This window comes from Aotus nancymaae, unplaced genomic scaffold (assembly GCF_030222135.1).
Source record: "Aotus nancymaae isolate 86718 unplaced genomic scaffold, 86718_ANA_hifiasm-v0.15.2.pri h1tg000092l, whole genome shotgun sequence".
NCBI classification, from domain to species: domain Eukaryota; kingdom Metazoa; phylum Chordata; class Mammalia; order Primates; family Aotidae; genus Aotus; species Aotus nancymaae.
In genome coordinates this window covers 7,694,500-7,708,701 of record NW_026988507.1, presented here as the reverse complement: position 1 = coordinate 7,708,701, position 14,202 = coordinate 7,694,500, and the positions used below count along the sequence as shown (strand labels likewise).

The 14,202-nt window shown below is 38.8% G+C and overlaps 1 protein-coding gene and 1 pseudogene across 18 annotated transcripts in view; one reads left to right on the top strand and one right to left on the bottom strand.

Moving 5' to 3' along the window:
• Positions 1-14,202, top strand: part of PPHLN1 (periphilin 1) — a 137,508-nt gene that overhangs the window by 111,153 nt on the left and 12,153 nt on the right. The gene's annotated exons all lie outside the window — the stretch shown is intronic.
• LOC105726247 (RNA-binding protein FXR1-like) lies at positions 8,578-10,199 on the bottom strand (annotated as a pseudogene).

Sequence of the window (14,202 nt, the reverse complement as noted above, 5' to 3'; positions counted from 1 at the left end):
CTGTACCCGGCGTGCCATGGAAAATTATAACTTATCTTTAACTATGTTGAATAGAGGCTTGTGAAGCACTTGATTTTGCAATAACATTGAAAAGAAAATAAATTTATAACATTATGTTGGCACTTCTGTCAGTGTTAAAGCAGTGCTGATAGGCAGATAGGTTGCAGTGCAAGTATAATTGCACAGGGCTGCACTGCTCCCAGAAGGCCAGGTAACATCTATTCCATGAAGCAGGCTATCATGGTAGGTATCTGGAGAAAGTTTAAAAATGTTATAAAACCCACTTAAACTACCTTCAGCAAGTAAAGGCAAAGTACTAAAGATTTGCGGGAGTTTCTCATGTAACAGTACAGAAACCACGTTTAGAACCTGGAACTAGAAGAGCATGAGGCAACTAATTTTCCTCCTTAATTTCCCTCTTTCTTCCCTTGCCTCCTTCCCCCACCTTTCTGCCATCCCTGTTTCCTATGTATTCCTTGGTAATGTCAACATCATAAGCCCAATTTTTTTATAAGCTAGTGTACTCTAGGATTCATCTTTATCACCAAAACTCTTAAATCCGATCTTCTGTAAATACGTGTTTTTCAGTTGGCCTGTAATATAAATACAGCTTCAGGGGCCTATCTTGGGAGGTTAGGAAGGGAGCAGCTAAACAGAAACTACCTATTTGCTGGAGCTGTAGGTAACCCTGACCACCCTGCACTAGCACTTTCTGATCCTGTTACCTCCTAGCTTCCCCGACTCTCTTCAACCACAAAAGAGATTATAGCATACACTTTGAAAGTCTCCGAGAAATACTGCATGAGCAAAGACTTATTTTTCTTGAGCTAAAAAGTCACAATATCTTGATACTATGAAAAAATGAAAGTTTCTCTAAACATACAAAATATTTAAACCGTTTAATGTCACAGAAAACAGAAAAAAAAACCCATAATAACGTGTACTGATACTACACAATTTTCAGTGTAAGACATGGAGAAATTTTACAGTAGGAAAAATAGCTTCTACTAAAATCAGCTTTCCAACACAGAATCTTTTCCTCAGGTTTTTATTTTTTATTTTATTTTATTTTTCTGAGTTGGAGTCTCTGTCGCCCAGGCTGGAATTCAGTGACACAATCTTGACTCACTGCAACCTCCACCTCTCAGGTTCAAACAATTCTCCTGCCTCAGCTTCCCGAGTAGCTGGGATTACTGGCGCATGCCACCATGCCCGGGTAATTTTTGTATTTTTTTTAAATAGGGGCAGGGTTTCACCATGTTGGCCAGGCTGATCTCGAACTCCTGACCTGTGATCTGCCCTCCTCCGCCTCCCAAAGTGGTGGGATTACAGGCGTGAGCCACTGCACCCAGCCAGGTTTTTTAAATGACTTTTATTTAAAGTCATTTAAATCATTCATTATTAATATTAAACCCAACCCAGGTTTTTTAAATGACTTTTATTTTTTAAAAGTTAATATGTGCATTATAGGTAACTGAAAAAGATAGGAAGCAAAGAACAAAGTCATCCATAATTATAAGCAGTTTACAGTTTGATGTGTCCTTCTAGATCCTGTGTGTGTATATGTAATATAGGTTTTAATAATGAAAGAAGTGGGATAGTAGAGGGAATGTTTCTACTGAATCATCTGTCAAAAGAAACTAAGGGAGAACTTGCCTCCCCTTGCAGGATACGTTGAAAATGTCCCACTTCAGCTATAAAATGCTCTTTAACCAACTACAGCATAAGTAGCTTACAGAACAATAATGCTTTTCCCAGCATAGGGCAGATGGCTAACCTGACCTATTTATTTCTATTTATCTTAGTGGCATTCCTGAAGCTATATGGAAAAATAATCCTAATACCAAATTTCACTAGGGGGAATAACTTGAATACTTAAAGTACTGTATTAGAAATGAATCTCACACACACACATCTCTTGTAACTTGTGTAACTTACAGTATTAGACATGAAACAAACACACACACACACACGCACGCACGCACACCCCCCTCATGTATTGTCTCATGGTAGTTAGGAATCATAATCAGATGATCTGCCTCTTTCGGCCCCTCCAAGCCAGTTTCTTTATACCGCTCTTCAAAACCAAGCAGGTTAATTTATCTTTGCTAAGGATTTAGTTGAGTCATGGCTTCATTTCTATTTTGGATTTAAATAATTATCTTGAGTTGTAACAGCAGTACAATAAGGAGTAAATTTGAAAACTAGGCTGTGAATGTTCATTGTATTTCTTACAATTAACTCCTTTAATCTCTCTGCTTCACAATTTTAATAAAATAAGGCCAGTAATTCCAGAGTGCTTTTGAGGATTCCTGGTACATAAAATAATACAAAGATCTGAATGAAAATGTTAAGAATTGTAGCCCACAGCCATCCTTAGACATGGAGACCTTTCCTAGGATTCCTTCCCATTCTCCTAAAATTCTTCTTGTGTGGTGAGTCTTCCCTGAGTTGAGAACTCAGTACGGTTAAAACTTCTGAAGACATAACTTCCATATCTTCAGAAGATAAGGTGACCTATATATTGAATTGTCTCCAACCTCTTTTGTGATAGATGAACTGGGAAGGAAATAGAGGGGGTGGGTCTTGAAATAGCTAAACTGCTTCCTGCTTAATCACTCCTGCTGACAAATTTCTCTCCTGTTGGAGAGTAACTGGGTGGATCTTGCACCTTGCAGATTTCCCAAACCAATGTAAGACTTTTTTTCACTTCAACAACAGGCTATTGCCAGTTAATTACTTTCTTTTAGCCTTAGTCAGATCTAATATGTGACCTTTTGTACAGTCAGGACATTGCACTTTTCTGACAGATAATATTAAATCATTTCATGAAGACTGGCCTTTTGTGAAATTCTAAAAGTTTATTTGAAGTTATTGTGTTTAAATTTTCTTTGGATAATTCTCAAATATTTCTTTTGTAAGAAATAGATGTATATAAAAATCATTTCAATGTTTACATTAGAGTTTTGCCTTTTTAAACAAAAAGAACAAACCTGGAGGCATCACATTATCTGATTTCAAACTATACTGTAAGATCATAGTCACCAAAACCATCATTGTACTGGCATAAAAATAGGCACAAAGATGAATGGAACAGAATAGAGAACCCAGAAATGAACCTTAATACTTACAGCCAATTGATTTTCGATGAAGAAAGCAAAAATATAAAGTGGAGAAAGGAAACCCTGTTCAACAATTGGTGCTGGGATAATTGGCAAGCCAGATGTAGGAGAATGAAACTGGATCCTCATTTCTTGCCTTATATAAATATCAACTCAAAATGGATTAAGGACTTACATCTAAGACCTGAAACTATAACAATTCTAGAAGACAACTTTGGAAAAACCCTTCTAGACATTGGCTTAGGCAAAGATTTCATGACCAAGAAAAGCAAACACAATAAAAACAAAGATACATAGCTGAGACTTAAAGAGCTTTTGCATGGCAAATGAACAGCAGAGTAAACTGACAGGCCACAGAGTGGGAGAAGATGTAGGAGAATGAAACTGGATCCTCATTTCTTGCCTTATATAAATATCAACTCAAAATGGATTAAGGACTTACATCTAAGACCTGAAACTATAACAATTCTAGAAGACAACTTTGGAAAAACCCTTCTAGACATTGGCTTAGGCAAAGATTTCATGACCAAGAAAAGCAAACACAATAAAAACAAAGATACATAGCTGAGACTTAAAGAGCTTTTGCATGGCAAATGAACAGCAGAGTAAACTGACAGGCCACAGAGTGGGAGAAGATCTTCACAATCTAGACATCTGATAAAGGACTAATACCCAGAATCTACAACGAACTCAAACAAATCAGCAAGGAAAAAAAAATCACATCAAAAAGTGGACTAAGGATATGAATAGACAATTCTCAAAAGTATAAATGGGGCTGGGCACGGTGGCTCACGCCTATAATCCCAGCACTTTGGGAGGCCAAGGCGGGTGGATCATGAGGTCAAGAGATCGAGACCATCCTGGTCAACATGGTGAAACCCTGTCTCTACTGAAAATACAAAAAATTAGCTGGGCATGGTGACGCGTGCCTGTAATCCCAGCGACTCAGGAGGCTGAGGCAGGAGAATTGCCTGAACCCAGGAGGCGGAGGTTGCGGTGAGCCGAGATCGCGCCATTGCACTCCAGCCTGGGTAACGAGCAAAACTCCATCTAAAAAAAAAAAAAAGTATAAATGGCCAACAAACGTGAAGAAAATGCTCAACATTGGCCTGGTGTGGTGACTCACATCTGAAATCCCAGCACTTTGGGACAGAGAGGTGGGTGGATCACCTGAGGTCAGGAAGTCGAGACCAGCCTGGTCAACATGGTGAAACCCCATCTTTACAAAAATACAAAAAATTAACTGGGTGTGGTGATGAGTGCCTGTAACCCCAGCTACTTGGGAAGCTGAGGCAGGAGAATTGCTTCAACCTGGGAGGTGGAGGTTGCAGTGAGCTGAGATCATGTCATTGCACTCCGGCCTGGGCGACAAGAGCGTAACTCTGTCTCAAAAAAAAAAAAAAAATGCTCGACATCACTAATAATCAGAGAAATGCAAATCAGAATTACAGTGCAATACCACCTTACTCCTGCAAGAATGGCCATAATCAAAAAATCAGAAAGAGTAGATATTGGCAGGGATGCAGTGAACAGGGAACACTTCTGCATGGCTGGTGGGAATGTAGACTAGTATAACCACTATGGAAAACAGTGTGGAGATTCCTTGAAGAACAAAAAGTGGAACTACCATTTGATCCAGCAATCCTACTACTTGGTATCTACCCAAAGGAAAAGAAGTCATATGTAAAAGATACTTGCACACATATGTTTATAGCAGCACAATTTCCAATTGCAAAAATGTGGGACCTACCCAAATATCCATCAGTCAGTGAGTGGATAAAGAAACTGGGGTGTGTGTATGCGCATGTGTGTGTGAAAGAATACTACTCAGTCATAAAAAAGAATGAGTGAATGGCATTCACAGTGACCTGGATGAGATTGGAGACTATTATTCTAAGTGAAGTAACTCAGGAATGAAAAACCAAACGTCGTTTGTTCTCATATGTAGGAGCCAAGCTATGGGGGATGCAAAGGCATAAGAAAGACACAGTGGACTTTGGGGACTCCGGGGAAAAGGTGGGAAGGGGGTGAGGGATAAAAGACCACAAACTTGGTGCAGTGTCTACTGCTCAGGTGGTGGGTACACCAAAATCTCACAAATCACCACCATAGAATTTACTCAGGTAACCAAACATCACCTTTTCCCCAATAACCAATGGAAGTTTTAAAAATTTAATTAGAAAAAATAAAAAAAATTTGCCTTTTAACCTCTTTTTTTTTTTAAGGAACTTTCTAAGTGACAGCTTCTTTTAGGGAGCTGAATTGCCATCTTAAACTGTGATTGTTGCATCATGAGGGATGTTTTGGATGTGACTTGGGAAATGTCCAATTAAGCCTATCCCTCCTTGCTTTTATTAAAGAATATTTTTTTTTATTCTTAGACACAAGAATATAAAAAACCAAATGAAGTTTTATATTGCAAAATATTTGTACCTATTTTCTCGGCAGTTAGAATTTTAAAGCCTAGTTTATTATGTATTTAATTGCCTTTCATCTTGTGTTCATTATGACTATTTTTCTTTAGATTTAGCCTTTTTATATGTTTTGCATCTTAGAAGTTCTTTTCCCAAGCCAGTAATTGACATTGAACACAAAATTACTTTTCCTGGCTTACTAAATTAGATTTGAAGGGGATATTGAAGAATGACTATATTGATTTTTTTTCCTAATCAACAGTCTGTAGTTGTTTGTTTATTCTTTGTTGAATGAGAGAAAAAAAGACTACAGTGTTTCTATCTTATTTTAAGTCTAAGAATTTGGTCTTTGCCTTACTGCTCATGTCTAGTTCCATTTTGGTTCCAGGCTGTTATCTTTTCCTAAACCCTTATATTCCAAAAATTTATTACTCTTTCTTTTTTTTTTTGAGACAGAGTTTCGCTCTTGTTACCCAGGCTGGAGTGCAATGGCGCGATCTCGGCTCACAGCAACCTCCGCCTCCTGGGTTCAAGCATTTCTCCTGCCTCAGCCTCCTGAGTAGCTGGGATTACAGGCACGCACCACTATGCCCAGCTAATTTTTTGTATATTTAGTAGAGACGGGGTTTCACCATGTTGACCAGGATGGTCTCGATCTCTTGACCTCGTGATCCACCCGCCTCGGCCTCCCAAAGTGCTGGGATTACAGGCTTGAGCCACCGCGCCCGGCCTAAAATTTATTACTCTTTAAACACAACATGCTTTTTTGTTTCCAAGGTGCATAGAATAGATCACACTGTCTCAGTGCTTTCCTCAACCTCATGATCTTTTATTTGAAAAAATTACAACACTTTGTATTTATCTTATGACATTTACCGTATTCTGCCTTGTTTTTTGGTTATTTTTAATCTGTTGGTCTTTTACTAGAATGTAAAGTCCTTGAACAGAGCATGTTGTATTCTGACCAATTCCAGTGCCTTAATGTAGAAGGTGAGCTCTAGTTGTGTGGCAGGCACATTTATCTGTCGTTGACATTCATGTCAGCATTTGCAGATTCATTAATATCTAACCCATATTGAGAATATGCAAAGTTCATCCTCCAGGGTCAAAGCAGAACAGATCCATCTTCATTTTATTTTGAAAATTTTCAAACATGAAGAAAAGCTGAAGGAATTGTCTGGTGCACACTCATATATACCTGTCACCTAGATTCTATAATTAAGCTTTTATTCTATTTGTTTTCACTTATCTTTCCATTTCTGGATATAATAAGAAATATGTATTTGGCCTCTGTCCCTATTTCTTGGCACACAGCTTCTAGAAACTTTGGAATCTTAAAGTCATAAGAGACTTTTTCTATGAGAATGAGGTATCTGATAGCTGAGGGAGCTCCTGGACAGGCTCTCTTTAGGGGCTGGTTGCCCAGGTGTTTAGAGTTGGAACTTTCAGCCTACCCCCTTGACCTCTGAAGGGGTGGAGAAGGACTGAAGGTTGAGCTGTTCACCAAAGGCCAAATATCTAATCAATTGTGTTTTTGTGATGGGTCTTCGATTTTAGCTGCTCTCCCTTCCCCCTCCGCCTCCCCGACCCCCACCCCCACCCCTACAGTTGACACTTGAACAACTCAGGGATTTGTGATGCTGTCCCCACCTTGCCCCCAACAGTTGAAAATTTATAACTTTTGACTGCTTTAGAACTTAACTACGGATCACGTGCTGTTGAAGAAAGCCCTACCAATAGTCAATTAACACATATTTTGTATGTTATATGTATTATATATACTGTATTCTTTTTTTTTTGAGACAGAGTACCCAGACTGGAGTGCAGTGGTGTGATCTCAGCTCACTGCAACCTCTGCCTGCTTGGTTCAGCCAAGTCTTCTGCCTCAGCCTCCTGAGTGGCTGAGATTACAGGTGCCCACCACCACGCCCAGCTAATTTTTGTATTTTTAGTAGAGATGGGGTTTCACCATGTTGGCCAGGTTGGTCTCAAACTCCTGACCTCAGATGATCCACCTAACTTGGCCTCACAAAGTGCTGGGATTACAGGCATGAGCCACTGTGCCTGGCCAATACACTATATTCTTTTTTTTTTAAGAAGATCAAAATTTTTTTTTTGCTACCTGCATACAAAAGCATACTGCACATCAACCGAAATGAAAAAAAAAAAAAGATAAAAGATACTCTACTAACATGTAGTTTATGCAGAATAAAATTCCTGGAAATTGAACTTTTCAGTAGTTCAGGTTATGTCTGAATGGACTTGACTAATTCAGCTTAGTGTTTTAATGAAAGCTATGTTTGATTTTTAAACACTGTACACTTTAATAAATAAACTAAACAAAGCCTCAAGGCAGAACAGTCACTGCCAAATATCACCCAGTGCCCCTGCAGATAAAAGTTTAACGAATGTATTCCAGTGGTCTGCAGATTTTCTCTACATACAGCATTTAAAAAACACATTAAAACAGACCATTTCCAGACTAAACTAATGAAGAAATTACAATTCAGTCCAAAATATTTTAGACTGCATTTCATTCTAGTTTTCCTCAGGTGAAGAAGTGGTTGCATATTAAAAATGTAACAAAAGCAACTAATGCTTTCATCAAGAACTTTACCTTAGGGATCCCACCCCACTCACCATCCCCCATCTCTGCCATACTTTGAAAACAAAATAACACTTCCTGTAGCCAGCAACTGTTTTTTCATGTTACATATACTATTCTCAAAGCACATCTGATGATATATTTTATAACATAGTAGATGTCAAAGTATGTTTAAGATATGATTTCTTCAGGATCCCTCCCCCTTTTAAATTCCAAATGGAGGAACTGAAAGTGGGATGTAAAGATGGGTGATCCATATTCTATCTTTGGAAAGCTTGTACAAGCACTACTGTAAATGTAATGTAAAGGAACTGTAAACTAGGAACCATTCAGGACTGCTACTTCTTGAATGTTTTCTTCTTTTAAGGTATTAATCTTCTCCTGGGGTACACTATAGCTTAGAAATGTCATTGCCAGAGGCACTAGTTGGGCCATTTATTGCCTTTTCTGAAGGACCATGCTCTTCAATCACCTATTTTGCCTAGCCCATTTTCATTAACTGAAGCTGTATCAGATTCAGTCATTCCATCCATCAGAACAGCATCTTCACCAGTCCTTTATCTACAAGACCAGCTACAGTGGTTAGTACTGTGATGAGATTCGCTGGCATCAGTGTCTGCAGTCTGATCTGATTCTGTATTATCAAGTAAGCAGTATGGATTGCTGTCTGGATCTTTGAGCACAGAACTGATGGGGGATTTGCCTCCAGGATCTCCACCCCGAAACACTTCTGCCTCTTCCTCCAGGGCATCTCTTGCAGTCATGCTGACATCGGCAGTCTCGATCATTTTCTCCTGCCAATGACCAATCACTCAGCTTGTCTTTACACTCAGATTCTGCTGCAGAGGGATTAGCTCAGAATTTGTACCATAACCAGAAGTATAATTAGGGCCCCAATGACCTCTGCCTCTTCCACTGTAAAACCTAGAACCAATCTGTCGTAACTGTTCATCAATCTGTAGGTGTTCCATTCTTAGCCATTCTACTTCCTTTAAATAAGCAATATGATACTCTAAAAGAACTTGCACATTTCCAGTGCTTTCTTTGGTGCCAACAGAGACATACGAAACTATGCCATCTTCTCTGGGTATTTTATTTTCATTGTCCCCTTCAATTCTCACCCAAACCACACCAGATTTGTCCACTGTTTCTTGAAGAACTTTGCCAGTTTTTCCAATTACTTTTCCAGTGAGATTCCTAGGAAACTGAATAAAATCCTTAACAAATTCCAAGAAATCTCTAGCCTTTTTTACAGCATCAGTACTGTCTCCATACATTCTGAATGTTCCAGAGTCTTCATCTAGCTCAATGGAGATAACTCCTGGAACCTTCCTAGCTTGCTGAATGTTACTACCATGTGTTCCTATTGCCAGGCCCATTAAATCTCTCACCACAAATTCCTCATGAAAAGCTGCTGCAAGTTGTTTGGTGCATTCTAAATGCTCAGTGGCCTCTTCATTTCTGGAGACAAGCATCAGCTTCATATGAATACTTTGCAAATGCATGTCACTTAAGATGTTTACTTTCTTCACAGTTGCTTCACTGGCAGACCGTATCATTAGCTGTGTTGTTTCTGGATGCTAAAAAATTCTCCATGCTCCTACTTTCTTCATATCTTTATGCACATTTTCATTAGCACACACCTCTCTCAAATCTTCAGGAACGTTGCGCATTTAAAGAAGTTGTTTTTTTTTTTTGACAGTTTTATTTTGATTGATAGGCCGAAGTTGTTCACATGTCACTATTTCCTTGTAAGTAGCATCATAAGCAGCATATTCAATGACAAAATTCTCCTTTCATCATCCAAACTTTAGCCAACCACCATCCACATGGCTCTTGGTAATTTGCTCTTGAATATCCTTCTACTTCATCTCTTTCACTGATTTCTTTTTTTTATATCAGGTGGTGGTGGTAATCTAACTTCATTAAATGAACCTGGCATTCTGATTGCCAATTATTTTCAAAAACAACTGTAAGGGAGTCTTCATGAACATCTTTGATAAATCCCTTGTAGAAAGCTCCATTGGAGCCGCGAACTTCCACCATCAGCTCCACCATGTTGGAACCGCAAAAAAAAAAAAAAAAATTATACACTGTATTCTTAAAGTAAGTTAGAGAAAAGAAAATGTTATTACGAAAATTAAAAGGAAGAGAAAATATATTTACTGTTCATTAAGTGGAAGTGGATTATCATAGAGGTCTTCACCTGCCTTGTCTTCACATTGAATAACCTGAGGAAAGAGAAGTTGGTTTTGCCATCTTAGGGGTGGCAGAGGTGGAAGAAAATCCATATATAAGTGGATCTGCTTAATCCAAACCTGTATTGTTCAAGGACCAACTGTGTGAGATGATAGAGATGTTATTATCTATATGTATCTCATAACATGTTGTAAACCTCAAATGTACACAATAAAATTTATTTAAAAAAAAAATACCACCACCAAAAGTGCAGAGTTTAGAGAGCTTCTGGGTTGCTGAACAGGTAGAGCTGCTGCAAAGTTGGCATACCGAGAGTGGGCACAAAGGCTCCATACCCATTCTCCCATACCTTACCCTACACGTGTCTTCTTTCTAGCTGTTCTTGAGTTGTATCCTTTTATAATAAATGGTATTTGTGGAGCTGGAGGCCATTTTCCTTTGCAAACCAACACAGGACAGAAAACCAAATACTTTGTGTTCTCACTTGTAAGTGGGATCTGAATGATGAGAGTACATCACACATGTCGGGGAACAACACACACTGGGGCCTGCTTGTGGGTAGGAAATGGGAAAGGGAGAACATCAGGAAGAATAGCTAATGGATACTGGGCTTAATATGTAGGTGATGGGATGATCATAAAAGTTGGACATAAAAACAGATAAATGGTATTTGTAAGTAAAGCGCTTTCTGTGAGCTGCTCTAGCAAATGATTGAACCCAAGGAGGGGCTCGTAAGAACCCTCAATTTATAGTTGCCTGGTCAGAAGTTTTGGAGGCCTGAGACCTGTGAATTGGCTTCTGTATTGGGGGTCAGTCTTGTGGGACTGAGTCCTTAACCTATGGGATCTTAACGTAGGTTGGTGTCTACTGGAGAATTGATGTATGGGAATGCCAGAAGTGAAGTGTTGAGTATTATGAGTGAGGGTACACTAGGAGAGGAAATAAACTACTGTTTTTGGTTTTGATTTTTTTTGAGACAGAGTCTGACTCTGTCACCCAGGCTGGAGTGCAATGGTGTGATCTCAGCTCACTGTAACCTCCGTCTCCCAGGTTCAAGCGATTCTCCTGCCTCACCCACCTCAGTAGCTGGGACTACAGGTGCATGGCACCCTGCCCGGCTAATTTTTGTGTTTTTAGTAGAGACTGGCTTTTACCACGTTGGCCAGGCTGGTCTCGAACCCCTGACCTCAGGCAATCTGCCCACCCTGGCCTCCCAAAGTGCTGGGATTACAGGTGTGAGCCGCTGCACCCAACCCTACTTAGGTCTTACATTTAAATTTTGTGGAATCTGGTTTTGGCATTAGTTAACGATTCTGCAACAATTATGTATTTGGAATTGTTTGTTTTTTCTTTTTCTTTCTTTTTTTTTCCTATCTCCAGTAATGGGTATAAGCAAGGAATTATTTATTTTTTATATTTGGAGTTATTTCTTTTTGTCTATGATTAAAAACTAATAAGCTGAAAGGGATAGAAAGTCATAATTAAGGATTAATCTTTGGTTGAATTCTGTATATTTATAAATTGGTCTAGATTTGTATATGATAATGCTATAAACATTGACTGCTGAGGCTTTTTATTTTGCACCTAATTTAGAATTAATTTTGCAGTTGCTTCCTGATGTGGTTGTAATAATTTCACTCTCATATTGAATGTAGGCCTGTAGCTCTATTCCATGTGTTCATAATGCATTTCTTAGCAACCACCAGTGTTCTTTTTAGGAGCTGTGTTTTTAAGAGCTATTGGGGCTGTGTAGATTTGAGGAGAGGGACTCAAATATATCTTTTTCTGTTAATACAGCACAGGCAGCAACATAGATTACAATAGTTCTGACGCCGTTTGCATTACTATAGACCCAAATTAAAGGGTTTAAATTTATCTCCAGTATTTAACATCAATGTGCTATCTCTTTTTTCCTGACCTTAACAACACATTAGACATTATGAATGTTTCCTTGTATATTAAGCCCCAAATGGAGTTTCTTTTTCTAACTTTTTTTTTTTTTTGAGATGGAGTTTCGCTCTTGTTACCCAGGCTGGAGTGCAATGGCGCGATCTCGGCTCACTGCAACCTCCGCCTCCTGGGTTCAGGCAATTCTCCTGCCTCAGCCTCCTGAGTAGCTGGAATTACAGGCATGCGCCACTCTAACTTATTTTTATATACCTTTCATTAAAAAGTTGTTGAACATCTTAACAGATGCTAATTACATTTCACAATGCTCCTTTAAAACTTGTAAGCTTTGATTTTCTACTTTAATCGTAAAATAGTTGCAAATGTGTGTTTAATTTACTAGATCACCACTTACCATGACAACTTTCCTGTCTTTTTACTCCTCAGTCCTCCATGACAACTCTGCTAAAGAATTGTCTACAGTGATGAAAATGTTTTATATATCCAATATGGTAGCATTTGAAATAGAGCTAGTGTGACTGAGAAACAGAATTAATTCTCTTTCACTAATTAAAAATATAGTCACATACGGCTAGGGCTACTGTATTGGACAGCACAGCTCTCCAGTCTCCACCACCCAACAAACTGCTCTCGTGATTTACCTCCTAATTTCCAAAGCCAGTCAGTATGTTTTGGTTGTCAGTTTCTTTGATCTTTCTCTGGAATTTGATTGACTGTCTCCTTACTTTATATACTCTTTCTTTGGAATCTGTGCCTTCACTGTCTCCTGATTCTTAAGTTTTCTGTTGTCTTTTCTGTGGATGGTATTGATGGTTTTAGATGTCTGCACTTGGCTCTCTTCGGCTCTTACATTCTCTTAAAGTACACTTTAGCTATTCATTCAACATTTACTGAGTATCAATTTTTTGGTGCTAGAAAAAAACTTAACTGTCTATTTCAAGAAACTCCCCTGGCCTCAGCTGGCATTACTGCTAAAGATTATAAAATTGATCCTTCCCTCACTTCGGTTTATTTCTTCAGAAGTTCAGACTCATGTGCTTAACTTCCTATTGATGGTTACTTCTGGCTGTTTCATGAGTAGCTCACATGACTACTTACTACTTATCTCCACTCCCAGTACCTTCCCCCTTGAAATATATAAAAGTAAAAAACTTTCCACCTATTACTTTTCACATTATCATAGATCTGCTTCTTAATTACAACAGTATCCTCCCTTTTCATCGTGGGATACGTTTCAAGATCCTCAGTGGATACCTGAAACTCAGGTAGTACTGAACCCTGCATGTACTATGTTTTACCAATCCGATAACTGAGAGGGCTACTAAGTGACTAACAGGTGGGTAGTCTGTGAAGATTGACTTTGGGATAAAGGGAGGATTTATGTCCAGAGCAGGACAAAGCAGGATGGCACAAGATCTCATCACCCTACTCAGAACAGCATGCAGTTTAAAACTTAAGAATTGTTTGTGTCTGGAGTTTTTCATTTAATATTTTTGGAGTGCAGTTTATAGCAGGTAACTGAAACCTCAGATAAAGTGGGGACTACTATACTTGAAAAGCCTCTAATCTCATCTTTCTTTCACACATCTTGTCACATTTATTGTCCTGGTTCTCAGGAGCAGGAACCCAAAGCATCAATTAGTGATCATTTTTCTCTTCCTGATACATCTAAAGGATCCAATTTCTACTTGTAGTTCTTTCCCTCTTAATTTATCGGTTGATATCTCAGCTCCCTGAAAGAGCTCTTCATGATCTCCTTTCAGGGTGAACACCCTATACCCTAGCTGTGCTAATAAGCCAATAGCATTTCCCCCAAATACCATTTCCTTTTCCTTTTCTTTGTTTTCCTAGAGTGAACTTATCAGCTCTAACACCATTTTCTACGACTGCTTTCTGTAGGCAAAGTCAGAAGAGTTGTTTCTCCTCTTTCCATTATCATCACTATAGCGGACTT